General features: G+C 41.8%; 1 protein-coding gene and 1 pseudogene across 2 annotated transcripts in view; one reads left to right on the top strand and one right to left on the bottom strand.

Annotated features, from left to right (window-relative positions):
- DIP2B (disco interacting protein 2 homolog B) overlaps positions 1–23,842 on the top strand; it is a 248,270-nt gene that overhangs the window by 31,680 nt on the left and 192,748 nt on the right. The window lies entirely within an intron of this gene.
- Positions 17,011–17,377, bottom strand: LOC105943187 (60S ribosomal protein L31-like; annotated as a pseudogene).

Below are 23,842 nucleotides of genomic sequence, written 5' to 3'. Positions count from 1 at the left end.
AAGTAGAATCAGCCAAGTTGCTCCATGGGTGATGGGCTGGCCAATCACTGTCACAGTTTGTGTATGTGTATGAAGCAGGAAAGAAAGAACAATTTATTTAAAGATTGTTGAGATGAGGTTGGTATGAGAATGCTTTGTGAAAATACTACATGTTTTAATTTAATTCAGTAATTTTTTTTTTTTTATTTAACCTGGCAGTTCTCAAGGGTTACTCCTGACTCTGCATTCAGGAATTACTCCTAGTGGGCTCAGGGGACTATATGGGATGCTGGAGATTGAACCCAGGTCATCCCTGTGCAAGGCAAATGCTCTACCCGCTGTTCTATTGCTCTGGCCCCAGAATACCACACTGTTTTATTTTAATTTTTTAAAAATTGGATCACTAAGGTTGAAAGGCTACAAAGTTGTTCATTTTGAGTTTCAATCATACAATGTTCCAATAGCAGTGTACATTTCTCATCACCAGTGTCACCGCTTTCCCTCCCGCCTTCCTCCTTCCACCCCTGCCCCAAACCTGCCTGTATGGCAGACACTTTTCTTCTCTCCCTTGCTTGCTCGCTCGCTCTCTTTCCCCTTTACTGCACACTTTTAAAACTACTAATTAAAATGGCATGAAAATATTACTGCAAAAAAATGAGATGGAAAATAGCTTCCTCTCCTGCACCCCCAGTTCTAGTTCCCAAAATGAGGTCATTAAAGACAAAAAAATATATTTGCACCTCCTTTCCTATTATTGTTCCAGTTATGGGGGTCACACATATGGTTGTGATGCTTGCACTTTGCAGTTGTGTTTGAGCACAGCACTTGGTTGAAGTGCACCAGAGATCATGTGCTTTGTTGTGCCCTGGGGATCACACACCTCTGCCTCTGGGATTGCACTTGGTGTGTGCCTGGGTCCAGTTGTGGCCTCTTGCTAAGGCAGCTGCTCTTGGGCATCAGACCATTTTTTCAAAGTATTGTAGTGCTGGAAATCAATAGTTCACTTTCAGCAGCATGTTAATAACTTTAGACAGCATCTCTTGATTCTCTGCTCTAACCAATGAGACTTACATCTTTCCTTCTGAATATTTTAGTCATATTCATATTCATATTTGCTCAAGCGGGCTCCAGTAATGTATCCATTCGTCCCTGTTGCATGCTAGTGTAGCCCAATGATATCTGCTCACTCAGGAACAGGAAGAGCCTCAAATCGTTCATTTAGGGTTTGGACAAAGAAGTCCGACCGGCTCATTGGTGGGCAGCTGCGCCGTCTTTTGATGTCCCATGGAATCCAGTCGGTAACAGCTCTAGTCCAGCGGTCGTCTCTGAATTGCATTGCGTTCCGGCCCATCTGATTATTGATGCCTTGGCAAACGAGATAGCGTCGTCCCTGATTCTTGACCTTCGACAGAGGTCGGAATTCTGGATTCCTTCTCTCACTTGAGTGAAACGTGATACTCCTAGCATAGCTCTTTCGATTCCTCTTTGGGAGACCCTAATAGTGTTCTCATCCTGTTTGCGTAGGGCCCAGGTCTGAGGCGTATGTTAATGCAGGAAGAATGGTGGAGTCGAAAGGATGTACCTGGAGCCAGAGGTTCTTTGTCCTCTTAACCACTTCTTCAATGCTCTTGAAGGCGTTCATGCTGCTCTCTTCCTCCTTCACAGTTCTGGCGCCAAGTTGTTCCTGATGTTGAGTACACATAGCTGCTGCATTCGGAGATGTTCGTTCGTTGAGAGCAAATGAAATGTCAGGGACTAGTTCGTTTTTCATGAACATCGTTTTGCTGAAATTCAGCTGCAGTTCAACCTTTCCACACGCTCGGTCAAAGTCGGGCCAGCATTTGTGCCACTTGGCTAATGTTTGGTGTTATGAGAACGATGTCATCACTGAAGCGGAGGTGTGTAGTTGCCGACTGTCTGTCTTCACTCCCATTCCTTCTCATTCCAGTCGTTGCATGACGTTCTCAAGGGTGGCACTGAAGAGTTTTGGTGAAATGGTATCACCCTGCCAAACCCCTCTCTTTTTTTTTTTGCTTTTTGGGTCACAGCCAGCTATGCTCAGGGGTTACTCCTGGCTTTGCACTCAGGAATTACTCCTGGCGGTGCTTGGGGGACCATATGGGATGCCGGGAATCGAACCTGGGTCGGCCGCGTGCAAGGCAAACGCCCTACCCACTGTGCTATCGTTCCGGCCCCAAACCCCTCTCTTTATGTCAATGATTTACATGGGGTTGTAGCTATTTTAAAAAGCCTAAATATTTTATTCCTACAATATTGTGTTTGCAATACCATTATCCAGTAAGTATGATTTCAGAATATGGGCCACGTTTAAAAATTTTTTTTAAAATTTTTTGCTTTTTGGGTCACACCGAGCGATGCTCAGGGGTTACTCCGGGTTCTGCACTCAGGAATTATTCCTGGCAGTGCTTGGGGGACCTTGTGGGATCTAGGGGATTGAACCCAGGGATGGAACCTGGGGATCAAGCCTGCATTAGGGGGCTGGAGAGATAAAACAGCAGGTAGGGCACTTGCCTTATAGGTGACCAACCTGGGTTCAGTTCCCGGCACTCCATATGGTCTCCGAACACCACCAGGATTAATTCCCAAGTACAGAGCCAGGAGTAAGCTCAGAGCATCGCCAGGTGTGACCCAAAAATAAAACAAAAAATATGCATTTAGTGGTTTTTCTCCTCATTTTCCTGTGTTAGCCATGAAGTTTTGCAAGCTTAATGATTTTGTAGAATCATTAGCAAAGCCATCTGTATTAGTAAGTCTGTGTGAAAGTATTTTTATACTTAATGAAGTTTGTATTTGTTTTTGCGCCACACCTGGTGATAATCAAGGTTACTTCTAGCTCTGCACTCAGGAATCACTCCTGGCAGCATTCAGGCACCCATATGGAATTCTGAGGATTGAACCAGTCTCGTGTCACGTAGGGCAAGCACTCTATCCTTTACCTGCTGTACTATCTCTCTGGCCCATCAAATTTGTAATCTTAAGGGTTTTGTTTGTTTGTGTGGAAAAGCAGTGCTCAGAGAGCGTTGGGGGCCCTCCCGGTGGCATGCAACCTGGCTGAGTGGGCCTGATGGTACAGAGCTTGGGCTTGGCACTGAAGTGCTTCTTGTGCATAGTGGGGCTGGGCACCTCCAGGGCCACTTCAGGGCACTGCTCTGGAGCCATGGAGTGCCAGCGATTGACTTTAGTGTCTCTTGTATGCAGAGCTATTTTCCCTGCTCCAAGTTGGCAACTTTTGAACTTATTTTCTATGTTTTCTTTTTCATCTACGGTCTGTCCTCCATTTCCTTTGTCATCTTTATCAGGATCAAGGATAACCAAAACGTTTTGCTATTGGGGCTTGTGTGGTAGTACAGCAGGAAGGGCACTTACCTTCCATGTGGCCATCCTGCCTTTGATCCCCTGTATCCCATTTGGTCCCCGAGCACTGCCAGAAGTAATTCCTGAATGCAGAGCTATAAGTAACCCCTGAATACTTCTGGTTGTGACTCAAAAGAGCAAGAACAAAACAAAACGAAATAAAACAAATCACAAATAAGACCGAAAACACTCTTAGCACCACCAACAAAAAACTTTTCTAAGGACAAAAAATAGTATTTGTTTCATTTTTTCCCTAAAGATAAAACTTTAGTTTTTTGGGGGATGGAGGTCTCACCTTGTGATGCTCAGGGGTTACTCCTGGCTCTGCACTCAGGAATTACTCCTGGTAGTATGCAGGGGAGCATGTGGGATCCCAGGGATTGAACCTGGGTCGGCTGTATGCAAGGCAAATGCCCTTCCTCCTTCCTGCTGTACTGTCGCTCTGGACCCAGGATAAAACTTTTAAAACACTGATTTAAAAATATTTATTTTAAATATAAATTTAAGATTTATTTTTAATGTAAATTTTTATTTGTAGTGAAAATATGAATAAAACACTGTCAGAGTTTAAGGCTTACTTCGTCTTTGCACTCAAGGATCAATCCTTACAGTGCTAAAGGGACCATATGAGATGCCAGGGATTGAAACGAGGTTGGCTGCATGCAAGGCAAAGACCCTACCCTCTATATTTAGTCATCAGCTTCAGAGATTTATTATAGATTAATTGGGCTGGTAGATTTGAAAACTTTTGGTTATTTTTAATTTTTAGTACCAAGATTTTTCAGACTAAGGCATATAGATAATATTCACCCCACCTTTTTTTGTGTTTTTTGGGTCACACTTGACAATGTTCAGGGTGGTTACTCCTTGCTCTGCACTCAGGAGTTTCTCTTGGCTGTGCTTGGGGGACCATATGGGATGCTAGAAATTGAACCTGGGTTGGCTGCGTGCAAGGAGACACCCTACTTGCGGTACTACCGCTCTGGCCCTGATAATATGCCTTTTCGATAATAATCACCCCTGGCGGTGCTCAGGGGACCATATGGGATGCTGGGAATTGAACCCGGGTCGGCCGCGTGCAAGGCAAACGCCCTACCTGCTGTGCTATCGCTCCAGCCCCTTGATAACGATTTTGATATTGCCAAATGATTTTCGATATTACCAAATCATAGCTTACTTGGACTAACAATTTTTCTAGATTTCACTCTGACTCAGAATTAAAGGCAATTGAGTAAATAGAAGCATTCAGAACAATGAACAGAACTAAGGCCCTTTTTTTTTTTATTATTATTTTTTGGTTGGTTGGGTTTTGCGCTACAGTTGGCTGGTGCATAAGCTGCTCCCAACCAGTGCTAAAGTGGTGGTACTCAGGAAACAGTGTGGTGCTAGGGTTGAACATGGGTATCTTGCATGTCTAGTGTGCTCTAGCTGAAGATATCTTACTCAGTTTTGATTGGCCTCAGACTTAAGGAGAAATTTATTACAAATACCTCTGAACCTTGTGGAACAGTGTTATTTGACCACCTTGACAGTGCTTTCAGTCCAGTAGACATCACCCATAGATCTATTGAGTTCTGTCTTTCTCATCTTAATTTTTTTGGCATATCTAATATCTAATAATGCTGGGTGTGTAGAATGTGGTACTAGGAATCAGACTTAGGGCCTCACAGACGCTAAGCATGTGTTTCACTACTTTGATCTATATTCCTGGCCCTGGTCCTGTTCTCTCTCTAGGGCAAACATCATTGAGTGTTTCTTGAAGTGTAAAACATGGTGATACATTCTTTTAGACGTATTATGGAAGTTGTTTGGAAAACTTCTGATGATCACCATGGCAGTTAAATTTGGTTATTGGTACTTGCTTGAACATGAGAAACTGTAAGTAGTTTTCTCCTGTTGGTTTATGAAATAACTGATACCTTGGGTTTTGGAGGGAACCCAGAGGTCCTCCTCACTTGCACCATCTCTTTGCAGCAACTTGTACTGTACAAACTTGAGAAAAATTTGGCCATGACTCCAGTCTTAGTTCTGGAAAGTCAGGTTTCAGAATTGAGGTGGCTGAAGTTTTTGATAATAGCTCCGACTTATGTATGGCTTAAGGTATTAGAAAGTAAAAATTGGGGTTGATACAATAACCCACATGATGTTCATATTAACTCTTAAAATGCATATTCTTTATTTCCTGTATCAGATCCTTTTCGTAGGTTCTTTTTTTTTGGTGGTGGGGGGTGGTGGGCATTGGCACACCCAGCTGTGCTCAGGGATGACTCCTTTCTGTGCTTAGGAGACTGTATGGGATGCTGGGGATTGAACTCAGGTTGGCTGTGTCCAAGGCAAGTGCCCCAATTCCTGTACTACATATCTCTGACTCCAGCTCTTTCTAGGGAATATGAGAAGGAAGGAAAGGAGAGAAAGAGAAAAAGGACAATAGCTAAAGAACAAGAAAGGGAAAGAGTAAAGAGATTAAATAAGGGCTTCTTCAGAGGGTAGGGTAAAAGAAAGTGAAAGAAAGTTTAAAAAAAAGGACTTACTTATCACAAGTTGAGATGCTGACAGACTCCCAGAATGGGGAATATTGCCCTTTTCATATTTCCTCAAACAAAATACTTTTGACCTTTCTGTGTTCTCTGGGGAAAGCCAATGAGAGACTTAAAATTTAAAGACTTAGAAGTTTAGAGATTTAGTGCTGGAGTGAGAGTCTACCAGGTAGGGTGCTTGCATTGCATACGGCCAACCAGGGTTCGATTCCTAGCATATCACGTGATCCTCCATGCCTGCCAGGAATGAGTGGGACTTCGAAATAGGCTTAAGAAGTTTAGTGTAGAGCAGTATTATTTTTCTCCTAAAGAGTATGTAATACTTTTATTTACTGACTATCCCCATTTCTACAAAAAAAAAATATGGAGTAGAGGGAAAAAACGGAAAGAAAATTACTTCAAATACTTTATTGATCATTTTTATTACTTATAGGACAAGTTAGTAAGTGAAAAGAACCAATACCCCTTAAGAAGTACTTATTAAAATTTGTAATTCTGGTTGAAATTGGCTTCTTTCCTTTTTTTGTCGGGGGTGAGGTGGGGAGTGGGATGGGCCACACCCAGAGGTGTTCAGGGCATGACAAAGTGCTGGATGAACTCAGAGCCTCACATATGCAAGGCAAGTGCTGTATCACATTCCCGGCTCTCTGGCTTGAAGTTTATATTACTTTAGTATAATTTATTTACTTACAGTAGAAGGGGTAATAGCAATAATGATATCAACATCATTGTTGTCTTTTGGGTCACACCCAGCTTTGTTCAGGGCTTTCTCCTAGTTCTGTGCCTCAGAGATTGCTCCTTGTGATATTTGGGGGATCCTATGCGTTGCAAGTATCAAACACAGGTTAGCTGCATGTAAAGCTTACCCAGTTAGTGTCTCTAGTTCCAAAATTATTTAATTCATTGTCTCGAACAACCTTTTTTGATAAACAGAGTAGTCAGACAGAAATGTTTATTTAGGGGTTTGAGTGATAGTACAGAGGGTACGGCGTTTGCCTTGCACGCAGCTGACCTGGCTTTGATCCCTGGCATTCCATATAGTTCCTGAGCACCATCAGGGCTAATTCCTGAGTGCAGAACCAGGAGTAACTGGGTGTGATCCGAAAAGAAAAAAAAGAAGGAAGAAATATTTATTTAGTATTACTGTAGCATTTCATATTTGCTGAAAATTTTGATGAACTATACTGGAATTCTAGAAATTCTAGGGTATTTGGTATGAAGTTTTTGTGATGTCTTCAGGTTTGGAACTTCTGAGAATCTTAATTAATTTGCTTGGTAACCTGTGGTGTGGGAAGGAAAGTATCACATGCTCTTACATATACACACAGATGTAAACAGGTAAGGCAAGTTAGAAAAATCTGGAAAAGTGTGTAAATAGAATGGTCAGGGACTACATTCTTGAAATTTATGATTTGATTCAGAAGCTGTTTTAACCTTTGTAGATGTGTATTTATTTGGGGTAATAGTTTTTTTTTTTCTCCTTTTATAAGAGAAAAAGATTTGGAATCTCTGAATTATCACACCTAATATCTCCTCTTTTTTTTTTTTTAATCTGCTCAGATCTGTGCTATGTGTACAGTACCTGCCCGTCTGATCAAGCAGGAGAGACAGACAGTGTTATGGGTGACTGACTCAGAGAGATGTAAATGATCTTATTATTCTAGAGCTGCAACCACACCTAGAAACCTTGACAATAACAGTGCCTGTGTTTGATATACCTTACTTGTTAAATCCTGCCTGGATTTTAGCATGTCACATGTGTGGTGTTCATTGGCAAAGCTGAACAGGTGCTAGAATAATTACAAAATTTTATAATCAGAGTTATGAGTATACTCTCTCACTTTTGCCGTACAGAGGAATGGAACACTTAACCAGAACAAATTTCTTGTTGTTGATTGTATTGTTGGTTCAGATTCAGTGGTTTTAGTGTTACAGATCCTAGACCAAGATAAATTTTCATGGGTAATTCATTAAGGGTAAGATAGTATAAATATCTGTTGCAATATGTTAATGATTATCTTTTAAAAAATGGGGCCTTGGTTGGTGATGCTCAAGAACTGCTGCTGACTCTGTGCTTGGGCGGGTCACTTCCAGTGGTCATCAAAGGATCTAACCTGGGCCTTTCGTATGTAGAGCAAGCATTTTGTCTTTTGAGGTATCTCTTAAGGCACATGTAAATGATTTTGAAATAGCTTTTTCATATTGAGGACAGAGTGATAATACAGTGGGGATGGCGTTTCCTTGCACGGAGCTGACCCAAGTTCCGTTTCCAGTACACTGTGTATTCCTTTGCGCCTGCTAGAAGTCATCCCTCAGGCATAGAGCTAGGAGTAGGCCCTGAGCACTGCCAGGTGTGGCCCAAAAACAAAAGAAAAAACAAATAAGTTTCCCCATATTATAAAAGTAATATATACAGAATGAAAAAAGGGTACAAAAGTTAATCTTTCCTTAGATGTAATGGACTGAAGCTAACCCGGGTTCGATTCCTCCCTCCCTCTCGGAGAGCCCGGCAAGCTACCCAGAGTATCCCACCTGCACGGCAGAGCCTGGCAAGCTCCCCGTGACGTATTCGATATGCCAAAAACAGTAACAACAAGCCTCACAATGGAGATTTACTGGTGCCCGCTCAAGCAAATTGATGAACAACGGGACGACAGTGCCACAGTGCTACAGTGCTAGATGTAATATCCAAACACAAACACTCATTTACTATTTAAGTAAATTTCCTTTCCACCTTTCTCTTCAGATCTTTTTATTTTCTTTTTTAATTGGGAGAAATGGGGTTGGAGAGATAATTGGTGGGTATGGCACCTGTATTTCATACAGCTGACCTAGGTTCAATCCCTAGCATACTACACGGTCTGTTGAGCACAGAGCCTGGAGTAATTCCTGAGCACAGAGCCAAGAGCAAGTTAAAAAAAATTTGAACATTTTTTCCTTTCATTTTTAAAAAGTGTCTTATTTATGCTATAATACATTGTATTTTTATTGTATTTGCACTATAATAAGGAAAGCAGCATACCTGCTGTTCTATTATAGCCCCAGCCCCCTAAAATGTTTCATTTTTAATCTGCTTTCTCCCCTCACTTTTATCATATTATAAACATCTTTTCAGTGTTAAGAAATACAGATTTACAGTGGGGACAGAGAGATAGGTTAACAGGCTGGAGCACATGCTTTGCATTCAAGAGGCCTGGGTTCAATCTTCAGCACCATATGACCCCCAAAACACTTAGAACAACAAGCCAGACTTAGAGCAACAAGCTAGGAGTAGTGCCTGAGCACTGCCAGATGTCTAAAAACCAAAAACAGTAGCGCCCCCCCCCCAACCAAAACCTGTTTGCCACATTTCTCTCTCTCCCTCTCTCTTTTTTTAATGGCAGGAGGCCTATTCCCAGTTGTGCTTGTCTTAGTTGTAAAGACTGGGCAGTGCTTGGGTCCAGCAATGTGGTGCTGGGGCCAGAGGAACTACGTGTGGTGATGCTTAAGGGAGGATATCTGATGTGGGGCATCCTGCATGCCAAACATGCACTCCAGCCCTTTGAACTATCTCTTGTGTTGGCCACATTGATTTTCCCCCCTTTTTTCTTTTTTGCATTGCTGTGGATTGAAACTAGACCTTTATACAAGTGCCCTACTGATAAACTACAGCCCTAGCCCCTAGTTTTGTTGATGTGGGTGCACACCTGGTGAAGTGCTAATCCTGACTCCTGCAGGAAAAACATGTGTTCAGCCCGTTGGGCCTTCACCTCAGCCCTACACATTACTTTTTATAGCTTTATAATGTTCATGGGGCAGTTTATTTAATAGTAATCTTAGCAGTATGTTATTTACCTTTTTGCCAGTTTTTGCTCTTATAGGCAATGCTCTAATAGAACCATTTGCACATAGGATCAAACACTTGATTATTTCCTTAAGAGGTGTTCTTAGAGAGTGTCCTTGGGGTCTGGAGCGATAGTATAAAAGGTAGGACTTTTTCCTTTCTTGCGGCCAGCCCAGGTTCGATTTCTGGTATTCCATATGGTCTCCTGAGTACTGCCAGGAGTAATTCCTGAGCATCACTAGGTGTATTCCAAAAAACGAAATCAACAAGAGTATACTCTGAAGGTATTCTCCTTTCTTCTCTCCTCTTTTCATCCTTACCTTTGTTCATTTTTGGGTCACACCTGGTATTCCTGGGGGCAGGGGTTACAGTGCCTAGAACCAAACTTGGGCCTCCTGCAAACAAGGCATGTGTCAGCTCATTGGACTGTCTAGCTAATTTTTTTTTTGGGGGGGGTTGCACCCGACGATACACAGGGGTTACTCCTGGTTTTGCACACAGGAATTGCTCCTGGTGGTGCTTAGGGGACTATATGGGATGCTGGAAATCGAACCTGGGTTGGCCGTGTGCAAGGCAAACGCCCCACCCGCTGTGCTATCGCTTCAGCCCCTCTAGAACATGTTTATTTTCCTTTTGGGGTCACACCTGAAGGTGCCTGAGAGCCACTGTTGGTCTAGTGCTTAGGGGCCACTCCTTTGTGGAGTGGTCCTGAGATGAACCAGGACTCTCAGATGTAAAGCATACACACCAGCCTTTGAGTTCTCTTCCTAGCCCTTGTATGCACACTTTATTCTTGGATTGGTTTATATTCTACCAGGGCAAATATACGTTGTTTTAGTTTTTACTACTCTAAGATTTGTGTCTTGTTTTAATTTAAATTCTTTTATTTTTTATTTATTTTGCTTTTTGTTTTTTATTTATTTTTTATTTTTTTTATTTTTTACTTTTTGGTTTTTGGGTCACATCCGGCGATGCACAGGGGTTACTCCTGGCCCTGCACTCAGGACTCACCCTTGGCGGTGCTCAGGGGACCATATAGGATGCTGGGAATTGAACCCGGGTCGGCCACGTGCAAGGCAAACACCCTACCCGCTGTGCTATTGCTCCAGCCCCTTATTTTGCTTTTTGGCAGCGATGCACAGGGGTTACTCCTGGCTCTTCACTCAGGACTGTATGGGATGCTGGGAATTGAGCCTGGGTCGGCTGTGTGCAAAGCAAACTCCCTACCTGCTGTGCTATTTCTCCAGCCCCTTTAATTTAAATTCTTGATTCTGAGTTTGACCATTTCAGAATTATGTTTGATCTCTTTTTACTTTTCTTCTTTCGGGGATTTGATTTTGATTTTGCTGTTTTGATTTTGAACCACACCTGGTGGTGCTTGTAGTCTTTTTCCAACCCTAATCCCGGAGGTGCTTGAGGAAGCATGTGGTTCCAGGGCTAAACCTGGGTTAGCTGGTTGAGCTCGCTCCAGTTTTAAGTAAACTTTTAAGTGGAAGAGTAACTTACATACAAAAAAAAGTTTAGCTAATTACTGTGTAGCTTAGTGAATTCTTAGTTACATAGTAGATATAAATATAAAACTACCCCCAAATCAAGAAAAATAATAGCATGAACTTTTAGCAGTCAGGAGTCATTCCTTTTTGCTGTTCTTACTTGCCCCAAGTTAAACAACTCTGGATTCTGTTATTGATTGGTGTTGTCTGTTTGTGAATTTCTCATAAATGAAGTCATCATGTTCTTTCCTCTGGCTTGTTTCTTTAGTATTGTATCTCCTGAGTTTTTCCATGTTGTTACTTAGAGTAGTAACTAATTCTTTTTTTTTTTTCCTGTACAGTTCTTGTATGACTATCCCACAGTTTTTATTCTATTATTGCTTTTATGGGGGTAAGGGGACTTGGGCAGTACCTTGTGGTGCTCACAGCTGGTGGTATTCAGGGTACCGTTTGGTGCTGGAAATAGAACTTACAGCTTATGATGCAGAGCTTGCACTCCAGATGTTGAGCTGTCTCTCCAACCCCTGTCCATACAAGTTAATGTTTAAATTGCTCAGAATCTTGATATGAATGAACAGGTTTTAAATGGACAGTTTGAATCTGTTTAAAGTGAGGACTTACATAAGCAAGTAAAGGTTCATTAATTTATTTCCTCAGAATTTGAGTAATAAAAAAGCTGTATGCTGTGAATTAAAAATAATGGTTTGTGGGCAAAATGCAATTTTGAGTTAGTGATCAGTAAATGTTGTGGAACATTTGTGGTTTTTTTTTGTTTTGTTTTTAATAGTTTGGGCCTCATCTGAGGTGCTTATGGCTTACTCTTCACTCTGTGCTCACGGATCATCCCTGTTGATAATCAGGGGACTTAAAATTAGATTTTATTTATTAATATGAAATATTTGTTTGTTACAAAATTTTATTTATTTTTATTTTTTATTTATTATTTATTATTTATTTAATTAATTTATTTATTTATTTTTGCTTTTTGGGTCACACCTGGCGATGCACAGGGGTTACTCCTGGCTCTGCACTCAGGAATTACCCCTGGCCGTGCTCAGGGGACCATATGGAATGCTGGGATTTGAACCCGGGTCGGCCGCGTGCAAGGCAAACGCCCTACCCGCTGTGCTATCTCTCCAGCCCCTGTTACAAAATTTTAGATCTAGGGTAATGACATGACCTGTTGACTAAACATGTTTAATGTTAAGCATTTCCTGGACTCTTTGCATGGTTCTTTGTACTCCTTAAAATAATTCAGAATCCCCACTTTCTTTTTCAGGAAATTGAAGCAAAAAAGATAAAATAAATGTTAAAAAGATTAGTAAGTTGATAAAAAATTTAATAAATATGGGGCCAGAGCGATAGCACAGTGGGTAGGGCGTTTGCCTTGCACGTGGCCGACCTGGGTTCGATCCCCGGCATCCCATATGGTCCCCCAAGCACCGCCAGGAGTAATTCCTGAGTGCAGAGCCAGGAGTAACCCCTGAGCATCGCTGGGTGTGACCCAAAAAGCAAAAAAAAAGAAAAAATTAATAAATATTAAGAAAGTAGTCTTTTGATATGTTTTGTTTTGAGTCTGCACCTTGCAAGGGTGAGAGTGGGGGGTGTTTGGCGGGTAGGGAAATGAACAAGGACATTGCAGGTATTAGAAATCAAATATGAGTGTCTAATATGGAAGTCATGCGCTCAGTATATTATCTCTTTGACCCAAGAAAAAAGGATTTTTATTTTCCACACTGAGCAGTGCTCAGGGATTACTGCTGGCTCTGTGCTCAGGAATTCTTGTGGAGCTCAGGGGACAATATGGGGTGCCGCAGATGGAACCTGGGTTGGAATCATCCAAGGGAAGCATTATCCTATTGCTCTGATCTGAAAAAAAAGCCCTTTTATTAGTGTTTTTTTGCTTTCTTGGCCCACACTTCTTAGAGGATTGGTGTGACTGCTGCTTTGCCTACTGAGAGAGTGTAAGAGGGCCAGCAGGGCCAAGGCATTGGTCAGTTACCGGGAAAGCTGTATGTTAACATTTTCCACGCAGGGCAGGGAAAATAGGAAGTAGACAGGAAATAAATTGGGAGGGTTTGGGCCGGAAGAACTGCTTAGACATTAGACTGGAAGGATTGCAGCAGATAGGCTGGGAGACAAAGCTAGAGACAGAGAAAAGACAAGGTACAGACATGTCACACGTACGTGAGTCACATCTCATAAATCTTTCACACCATGTCCCAGTAAAGCAGCCATTCTTGTCAGGCGAGGAGAGGGTTCTTCAAGTGAAATAGCACATTGACAGAGCACAAGTACAAGCATCAGGGAAGCATCAGGGATGCCTAGTTAGTTCTCTTCCCTGCTTGTCTGGTGCCTGACACATAGTACAGTACTATTTGCAGGTTTTGGAATCAGTGATGAATTTATTTATAATCTTCTAGAACTGATGGTATGAAAGAGATGCTATGATAACACTAATTTTATAATAATACATGTTATATTTATATAAGTTTATATTTAAATATACTTTAACAATATTTAAAAAAGGAAAAAATAGCTCAGTTTGTGATTTTGGTCAGAAGTTTGGGGAAAATATTTCGAGGCCTGTTCAGAAAATAAATTCTTTTTGTAGAAATAAAGGGATGAGATAGAAAAATGACTTACTTGGTCATTTCTCAGCCCACAACATTTACATTTATATAAGTACCTACACAGTAGCCTAGATTTTGCCTTTTGCCTGTAAGATATATGTGACCCTTATAAGGAAGCAGTTTTCTGACCCCTGCAGTTATCTTACAAGGTATTCTTAATATTTTGCATGTCTCACACTAGCCTGATGTTTTTTTTTTTTTGGAAGTAACTTTCATTTAGCTTTTTTTTGGGGGGGGGTGTCACACCCGGTGATGCACAGGGGTTACTCCTGGCTCTGCACTCAGGAATTACTCGTGGCAGTGCTCAGGGGACCATATGGGATGCTGGGAATTGAACCCGGGTCGGCTGTGTGCAAGGCAAATGCCATACCTGCTGTGCTATCGCATAGGGCGTTTTTCTTGCTCACAGCTGACCTGGGTTCGATTCCTCCGCCCCTCTCGGAGAGCCCAGCAAGCTACCAAGAGTATCTCGCCCGCACAGCAGAGCCTGGCAAGCTACATATGGTGTATTTGATATGCCCAAAACAGTAACAAACAAGTCTCACAATGGAAACTGTTACTGGTACCCGCTTGAGCAAATCAATGAACAATGGGATGCCAGTGATGGTGATACAGTGAACTTTCATTATTTTTTGGGCCACACCTGACTGTGCTTAGGACTTATCCTGGCTTTGTGATCACTCCTGGTGGACTCAGGACTGTATTGGGTGCCAGGGATCAAACCTGGGTCAGCCGTGTGCAAGCCAAGTGCCTTATCCATTGTACTATTGCTCCAGCACCAACTTTCATTTGCTATTATGTAAATATATGCCCTTTCCTTTATTGTTGTTGTGATGACTGGAAGTCACACACATTTAGTTGCAGTGCTCCCATTTCCCCATGCTTGATTTGTGCGAGAGATTGCACCCTTTGTCGTGGTGCTGGAGATCCCAAACAGTAGAACTGCAGGAACTGTGCTTGGGCACATACTCTGCTGGGATTAACTTCAGGCCTCTCTGGCTTCAGGCTTGCAGGAAAGACACTTTTCACACTTTATCCACTGGGCCCCTACTCAGAGCTTTGGAAGACAAGGAGTGGCTCTTATTTTTCTGTTTCTGTTGATCTGGAAAATAGTGGTATATGGTGGGAATTTAGTAAATGTTTTTCAATAATGTGACACAGTGAGTATATATGTTTTTATTGTTGTTATCATTATTATTGATAATGTGGAGAGGTGACACTCAGTGGTGTTCTGTGTTTGGGTACCATTTCTGGTGGAGCTTTAGAAGGGCTGTGTGGTGCTGGGGATCAAACCTGGGCCTCCCACATGCAAAGCATACATTCCACCCCTTTGAACTATCTCCCTGGCCCACAAAGTGGTGTTTTAAAGATGCAAGTTAATTATTATTATTATTACTTTTTGTGGTTTTGGGGATTGGAGCCAGGCCTCCCACAAGCAAGACAGGTGCTCTCCTGCTGACTTAAATCTCCGGCTGCTAATTTAATACTTGTCTGAGACCTCCTGGATTTTTTTTTTGCTTTATCCACCAGTTATATTTTGTTTATATGTATAAATTATGTAGCTTAAATAGCTTCTTTATACCTTTTTTGAGAAGAGCGAGGCACACCCAGATGTGTTCAGGAATCTTTTTTTTTTTTTTTTTTGCTTTTTGGGTCACACCCGGTGATGCAACGGGGGTTACTCCTGGCTTTGCACTCAGAAATTACTCCTGGCGGTGCTCAGGGGACCATATGGGATGCTGGGAATCGAACTCGGGTCAGCTGCATGCAAGGCAAATGTCCTACCCGCTGTGCTGTTGCTCCAGCCCCTGGTCCTTACATCTTTTTAAAAAATTCAATTAATTTCGCAGAGGGGCTTGATCACATCCAGAGATGCATAGGGTTATGCCTGGCCTTGTGCTCAGGGATCACTTCTGGGGGCAGTTCTGGGATCGAACCAGGGTCAGTTGGCCTTAGCCTCTGTATGATCTCTTTGGCCCAGTAGCATCACTCCTCTTTTGCCTCTTCCTCCTCATTTCCACACCCTCTTCCTCCTCCTCACATCGCAATGCTTAGGGCATACTCCTGGCTGTATGCTCAGGGATCACTACAGGCAGTTCTCAGGGGACTTAAGTGTGGTTGGGGAGCAAACCAAGGTATAAGCACCTAATTTCTGGCCCCTGTTTTACTGGAAGGAAAAATTGGGGCAGAAGGTATAAGAATTATTGAAGAATGATAGCATATTAGAAATGAAAGCAGGAGTCCCCACTTATTTTAGATTCCTTTCTGTGGAAAAGTCAAGTTCAGCTGAATTCAGTACCCTGTGTGTTGTCAGCTTTGGTTCATTCTGTGCTGATTTTACTATCTTACCTTTTCTTAGGCAACCTGATAATGCTTTATTTCTCAGGTAAGATGAAAAAGTTGTATATGCACACGAACAAATATTTTCTTCTACAAGAATTGTTAATTGGTGTTTTGTGAAAAACAACATGGTGTAATATAGCATGGCATGTAATTTTGTTTTGCTTATTTTGATTTGCTTTTGGGCCAAACCTGGTGATGCTCAGGAGTTATTCCTGGTTCTGTACTCAGGAATTACTCCTGGCAATACTTGGGGGTACAGTATGGGATGCCAGTGATTGAACCCAGGTTGACTGTATGCAAGACGAACACCCTATCCTCTGAACTATCTCTCTGGCCCTTGTTTTGCTTTTATATTTTTGGTTTTTTGCATCACAGCCAGCTGTGCTCAGGCCTTGTTACTGGCTCTGCCATCAGGGATCACTGCTGGCAGACTTGGGGGACCATAGGGGATGCTGGGAATAGAACCCAGACTGGCTCTATACAAGGCAAATGCCCCACCAGATGAATTATCTCTTTGGCCTATGTCATGCAGTTTTAGATGCTTACTTCTTATCTATTGTAGTTAGGTATTGTGAGAAATTTGGAGACTATCCCTGAAATGAATGGGTAGAATTAACTGCTTTTGTCACAGGAGGGGTGACACACCTATGCCATTCCATAAGTAGGGGAAGGAGACTCAGTACAGAGCCTGAATGATCCAGATATTTCCAATACTTTATGGGGTGCTGGGAATCAAACCTGGGTCGGCTGCATGTAAGGCAAATGCCCTACCCATTGTGCTATCACTCCAGCCTGTGTATGATTTTTTTTATAACTTTATTAAATCATCATTTCTCATCCACATTGACTATTGATGGATTTTTGAAAGTGGTGACAGCTGCATAGATAACCAATGTTTAAAGTTTGGAGAATCTTCATCCTCATTACACTTTCTGGACAAAATGTACATGGATTCGGTTTGGGACATTCCTTATTCCTTTGGTGCAGACAGCTTTGTTGAGCCTTGTATCAGTGCACACATCTGGGGAACCCATCTCTTTCATGGCAGACTTCCAGATCTCTTTGCCCAAGTTGCATGATTCTTGAAACCCAGTCTGTAGATGCACTTGTGGATGTTATGGTGTATTCTTGGGTCACCACCTTGTTGATGGTGGAGCAGCCCTTCTTCTCGAAACCCTTCTTTGTGGAAGCCATTATGCCAAGCCCCTTGGTGGAGATTTAGGGACTTACTGGCAGTACTGGTAGCTACTCCTGCCTCACTTCTCAGGAGACTGCAGTACCAGAGATCAAACCCAGGGCCTCAAAGTATTGCATATGCATGCAAAGTATTAACTTCAGTCTTTTGAACTATTTCCTCGTTAGAACAGTCCTAAACAAAACTGTATGGATAGAACTAATGGGGAGATAGAAATCTAATGAGCCACTTTGGATTAACTTTCAGTTTAACAAGAATTCCGTTGCTCATTGATTTGTTCGAGCGGGCACCAGTAATGTCTCTCATTGTGAGACTTATTGTTACTGTTTTTGGCATATCGAATACGCCACGGGTAGCTTGCCAGGCTCTGCCGTGAATGTTCTTTAAAAATTTCTGTATTTAGGGGCTGGAGCTATAGCACAGCAGGTAGGGTGTTTGCTTTGCACTCGACTGACCCGGGTTCGATTCCCAGCATCCCATATGGTCCCCTGAGCACCGCCAGGGGTGATTCCTGAGTGCAGAGCCAGGAGTAACCCCTGTGCATTGCCAGGTGTGACCCCCCCCCAAAAAAAAAAGCCAAAAAAATTTCTGTATATGCTTACTTATGTTTATGTTACATGTATTAAAATATACTTGCAGAAACACAGAGTGACTACAGTTGGACATTTAATTAAGCTGCAAGATGCACTGACTTGGATTTTAAAATGCAAGGCACAAAAAAGTGTTTCCCCACACACACATTACAGTGTACAATAATGCTTCTTGAATTTTTTAAATGATGGGATTTGTTCTGGAAATATGCTGTTTTCTAGATTGCAGTAATAGGTGTTCAGATTTCCATAATGCAGGTTATAGCCTGTCCTGTCTCTGAGTTAAAGTTTAAATTTTATGGTAATTAAGCAACTGCGTGACCTTTGAAACAGCAAAGAAAGTGTTCCAGGGCAGGGAAACACACAGTGCCACTGCTCTGTTTGGATTGTCAATTGGAATTCCCTTCTTCTGACCAAGTCAAGGATGAGATAGGGTTGTTTGAAAGAGTCGAGTGGTTAGTTCATGGTTTTCAGTTGTATGGTTAGTAGAGCATTGGTAGCTTATTTAAATGTATTTTATAAATCTGGTAGCTTAGGTTGCATACTCTTCGTTTGCTCTCTTCTGAAACTTTTTTCCTTTTTAAATAGGAGCAATCTCTAATGGTACTGCATTGTGGGTCTGAAGGTTTTGGGCTCAGGGGCATTCTGAATAATTTTGTTTTGTTTTTTAAAGAACAAATGTTGTGATGTGTTCTCTATATGTACAAATGCAATTTCCTTATGTAATGATGAAAAAAAGTCTATTTCAAACTTAATATCCAACATACCTACTTGTATCAGGTTTGGAAAATTTCTTAAACTTGTCTTTGTTTTTATTGGCAAGTCTAGATTTTCTAGGGACTCTTCAGTTTGCAAGTTGTCTGAGCTTGTTTTTCTTCTTCGGCTTGTGCCTGCAGAATAGCAACCACATTTGTTCTGTTTAGGTCTTTGCCTAGTGAAAGAAAATAAGATGCTTTAGAGTCTAAGTCTTAGAGACTGTGAATTTAGTTTTTTAGGCCTGATTGATTTTGTATAATAGATGATGTCAAATGTTTTACATTTCTCTTCCATCTCTTGGGTTTTAGATATAGGGTTAATAGCAGAATACTCAAGAGACCAGCTTGCTTTTTGAGGCATGAAACTTCCTGCCAATTTGGATAGTTTCTTCATTGATTTTTTTTTTCCATTCATCTTTTTCATGAAACCATGACATTCACAAGTGAATTGAGAAATTGAACTACTTAGATGCTGGCTATGAATGTTTAATGAGAAACGCCCTATCTAAAAGATTAGCTTCTAAGTTATTATTTTTCACCACTTGTTTATGTGAGAAACTATAAAAGTTTCTCCTCAGGGTTCTTGAGAGAATGGTCTGGATAACTAACAGGCTTTTGCCATTGACATGATTCATTTTACCCTATTGAAAAATTATCTTAAAAAGATGGAAATAGAAGAGGCCTGTTAAGACCAGATACTAAACTGTGCTGCTTCAGTGAGAGGGAGTGCTCTGTCTAGCCCAGGCTCATTGTGACTGTGAATTTAGAGGTAGAACACAGTGTGGCCACAACAGGTGTGCCTACAAGAGTTTCAGAGACAATTCTTACTTGGAATTAAAAAAATATTTATTATTTTGGTTTTTGGGCCATAACAGTGGTACTCGGGTGTTACTCCCGGCTCTTTGCTCAGAGATCGCTCTTTGCGAATTTGGACTATCTGGGGTGTCCTAGCTGTTATTCTGTCTCTCCAGAATAAGAGACAGAATACTGTTACTTTGTTTTTTTAGCATTTATTATTGCTGTCTTTGCTTTTAGGCCATGCCCAGCAGTGCTCAAGGCTTAACTTCTGGTTCTGCACTCAGGCTTTATTCCTGGCAGTGCTCATAGTATGTAGTTTGGGGATTGTATATAGTTTGGGGAATCGAACCTTGGTTAGCCATGTGCAAAGTGAGCACCCTACCCACTGTACTTTTTCTCTACTCCTTGTTTTTTAATTTTGTGTTTCTTGGGGAATTTACCTGGTGGTACTTGCACGCTGCCCCATCTGTATATTCAGGGGACACGCATGGGCAGTACTGGAGGACTGTGCAATGTCAAGGATTGAACTCAGGCCTCCTGCATGCAAAGCTGGTGCTCAGCCTGTTGAACTCTCCCCTCCGTGGCCCAAATTGTTATTTTTAAGGGATTTCACCCTAAATTCATTATAGAAAAAGCAAAACTATAGATAAGCAAATTAAATCATGAAAAATAATCTATGTGCTATAAATAATGTTGATAGTATTTGATACACATCTCTAAAGTCCTGCACATAATATAGAGTCATATGTGTTTATGTAAGGACTAAATATGATTCTCTCTTGTTCTCGCTCTCCCACTCCCCCATCTTTTCTCTTTTTTGTTTTAGTTTTTTATTTTGAGCCATATTGGGGTTACTCAGGGGTTATTCCTGGATCTTTTCTAAGGGATTACTCCTGGTGGGCTTGGAGGACCATATGGGAAGCTGGGGATTGAACTGAGACTGGCTTTGTGCAAGGCAAACACCCTACCCACTGTACTATTGCTCTGGCCCCTCTTCTAATCTATTTTTTTGGGGGGAGGGAGGGGCTTTTTGGGTCACACCTGGCGATACTCAGGGGTTACAGGGGTTACTTCTGGCTCTGTACTCAGGAATTACTCCTCAGGGGTTACTCCTGGCTCTGTACTCAGGTATTACTCCTGGGCGTGCTTGGGGATGTCGGGAATTGAACCTGAGTTGGCAGCATGCAAGGCATTACTCAGGAATTACTCCTCAGGGGTTACTCCTGGCTCTGTACTCAGGTATTACTCCTGGGCGTGCTTGGGGATGTCGGGAATTGAACCTGAGTTGGCAGCATGCAAGGCAAATGCCCTACCTGCTGTGCTATTGCTAAGGCCCCAGCTTTTGATTATACTTGGTGGTGGTCAGGGACTACTCGCAGCATGTTGCTGGATCATTTGGCAGCAGTCCTCTGGTATCCATGTGCTTCCAACACACACACACACACACACACACACACACACACACAAGCACACCCCTCCCCCCCTTGAGCTCTCTTGCAGCCCACTTAACTTTAGTTGTTTAAGGAACCTTTGCACTCTCTTCTATAGGTGCTGTATCTGCTTCAATCCCCAAAGTAGGAGAGCTCCTTTTCTTTGCTCCCTCACCAACACTTGCCTCTAGTCTTTTTGCTAAAGGCCATGTCCACTGGTGTGAGGGGATTCCTCTATCTTTGATTTGCCTTTCCCTAGTAATGATTGAAATTGAGCATTTTTTTTCACATTACTATTTAACATTACTATTTTTTCACATTACTGTTACTGTTACTATTTTCACATTACTGTTACTACTCACATTTGCTTATTTGAAGAAATGTCTATACATGTTTTCCCCTACTTTTAAGTTGGACTGCTTTCTTCCAGCAAAGAAACATTGTCAGACTTGGGGAGTATCAGTGTTTTATTTATTTATTTATTTATTTTAAATAGAATTTTCCATTTTCACTTTGGGAATCAGATTCTCCCTTCTCTGTTCTGGTACAGTACTATAGTTGTAGACTAGAACACACAGTTTACTGCTTATAGTTATGCTTCAAAGCTGAGGAAGTTGTCCATCAGTTTTCAATTCTTAGGGCAGGTCTTCAATCCCGTTCATCACTGTAACCCCGAGAGAACCAGGGCCTTGTTTTCTAAGCAGTCCTGCATGTGTACATTAAATTGATTCATATGTCCCATTAGGCTTTTCTTCCCAATCATTTGCTTCCTCCCACATGTTTACTTGCATCTAAGCTTTTCCTTTTCAGTGTGGTATATTTTTTAAAGTTGTGGTTGAAATGCACATGGCATAACATTTACCATCTCAATCCATTTTTAAACACAAGGCCTCAGTAGTGTTAACTGTAACCACATTGTTATGAAGTGGCTCTCTGAAACGTGCTTTTTGGTCTTCTTGTTTTTGGGCTTTTGTTTTGGTTTTGTTTTGCTTTTGTTTTTGTTTTGTTTTTTTCTTTTTGTTTTGCTGTTTTGGGCTTGCACTTGGCAGCGTGGGGTAGTGCCAGCGATTGAACTAGTGGCCTCATGGATGCAAGGCTTGCTCTCTGCCACTGAGCCTTCTCCAGAACTTACTCATTTTATACACCTGAAGCACACTACCATTAAGCATTTGTTTGCTCTATGCCGTTAATAACAAAGCTCTGTTAATTACCATTGTGTTTGTCATTGACTTCTATGAATTTAACTGCTTTAGCTGTTTTGATTTTATTTTTTTGTGTGTAGGAGGTCACATTAAGTGGTATTCAAGGCTTACTCCTGGCTCTTTGCTCAGGGATTACTCCTATTGGGGCTACCAGGGATCAAACCCTGGTCAATTGCATGCAAGGCAAGTGCTGTACCTGCTGCACTTGCTGTTAAAATAGAAGATCTCTCCAACCCTCTATTTTTAATATTTTTGAACTTCTACATTGTTTTCCATAGGTGTTGTACCATTTTACAGACCCACAAATGATAGAGGGTCAATTTCAGTTTTTTCACATTCTTAACAGCACTTTAAAAAATAATAGTATTTCTAATGGGAGATGTCTCACTGTAATTTATTTTATTATATATTTATGTTATATATATATATGGACTGAAGCGATAGTGATAGCACAGTGGGTAGGACATTTGCGTTACACGCGGCCGACCTGGGTTCGATTCCTCTGTCCCTCTCGGAGAACCCGGCAAGCTATGGAGAGTATCCGCCCGCATAGCAGAGCCTGGCAAGCTACCCGTGGCGTATTCGATATGCCAAAAACAGTAATAACAAGTCTTACAATGGAGACATTACTGGTGCCCGCTTGAGCAAATTGATGAAAAATGGAATGACAGTGCTGCAGTGCTGCTACATATACATATATGTGTGTATATATATTTGGCGACACTCAGTGGTTCTCAGGGCTTACTCCTGGCTCTATGCTTTGGGATCACTCCTGAAGGGCTTGTAGTGGACTGCGGGAGATTGATCCAGGTTCTGCCTTATACAAGGCATAACCTTGTACTGTACTCTCTGACACTGTTTTTTTTTTTTTTTTAAATAAATGTATTTATTTATTGAATCACCGTGAGAGCAGTTACAAAACTTTCGGGTTTAAGTCTTGGTCATACAATGATGAAACACCTGTCCCTTCACCAGTGCACATTTTCCACCACCAAAACCCCCAGTATACGCCCCCCCCCCATCCCACATCATCCCCCTACCTGTGTGGCAGATGATTTCCATATTACTCTCTACTTTGATTACATTCAGTATTTTGACACCAGACCCACCATTATTGTTTGGGATTTTCCCCCAACGCTCAGACCTGCCAAAAAGGCAACATTAGACAATTTGTTTTCTGTTGCTGATTATGAATAGCATAGGATGTTGGCGGCCACACACAATTTTGGAATTCTGAAATTTTAATAATTAAATCTAGAGGGATTTCTGCCAAAAGCCACTGGGTTCCGAGTTTTGCTCGTGTGTCTGGGATCATGGCCGTTAAGCATTTTGATCAGTAGCCTGAGGGACCTTTCCTGGGCAGCGGGGGGGGGGGGGGGGGGGGGGAGGGGGGGGAGGACAAGGTGACATTGTGTTTTTGTTTTTTAGTTTAATTAAATTTGTTTTGGAGGGGGGTGATTGGGGCCACACCCAGTGATTATCAGGTGTTACTCCTGACTCTTTACTCAGGAATCACTCCTGGCAGGCGGTGGTTGGGGACCATACGGGATGTTTGGGATTAAATGTGGGTCGGTCTTGTGCAAGGTAAGTGCCTTAACCCACTATACTATTGCTCAGGCCCGTATATATGTGTGTGTGTCTAAGTATGTATGTATTCAACATGTACCTCCCTGCTGGTTAGTGATGTTG

This window comes from Sorex araneus, chromosome 2, assembly GCF_027595985.1.
Source record: "Sorex araneus isolate mSorAra2 chromosome 2, mSorAra2.pri, whole genome shotgun sequence".
NCBI classification, from domain to species: domain Eukaryota; kingdom Metazoa; phylum Chordata; class Mammalia; order Eulipotyphla; family Soricidae; genus Sorex; species Sorex araneus.
The sequence above is the reverse complement of the archived record's forward strand: the minus strand, read 5'-3'. Positions and strand labels throughout refer to the sequence as shown.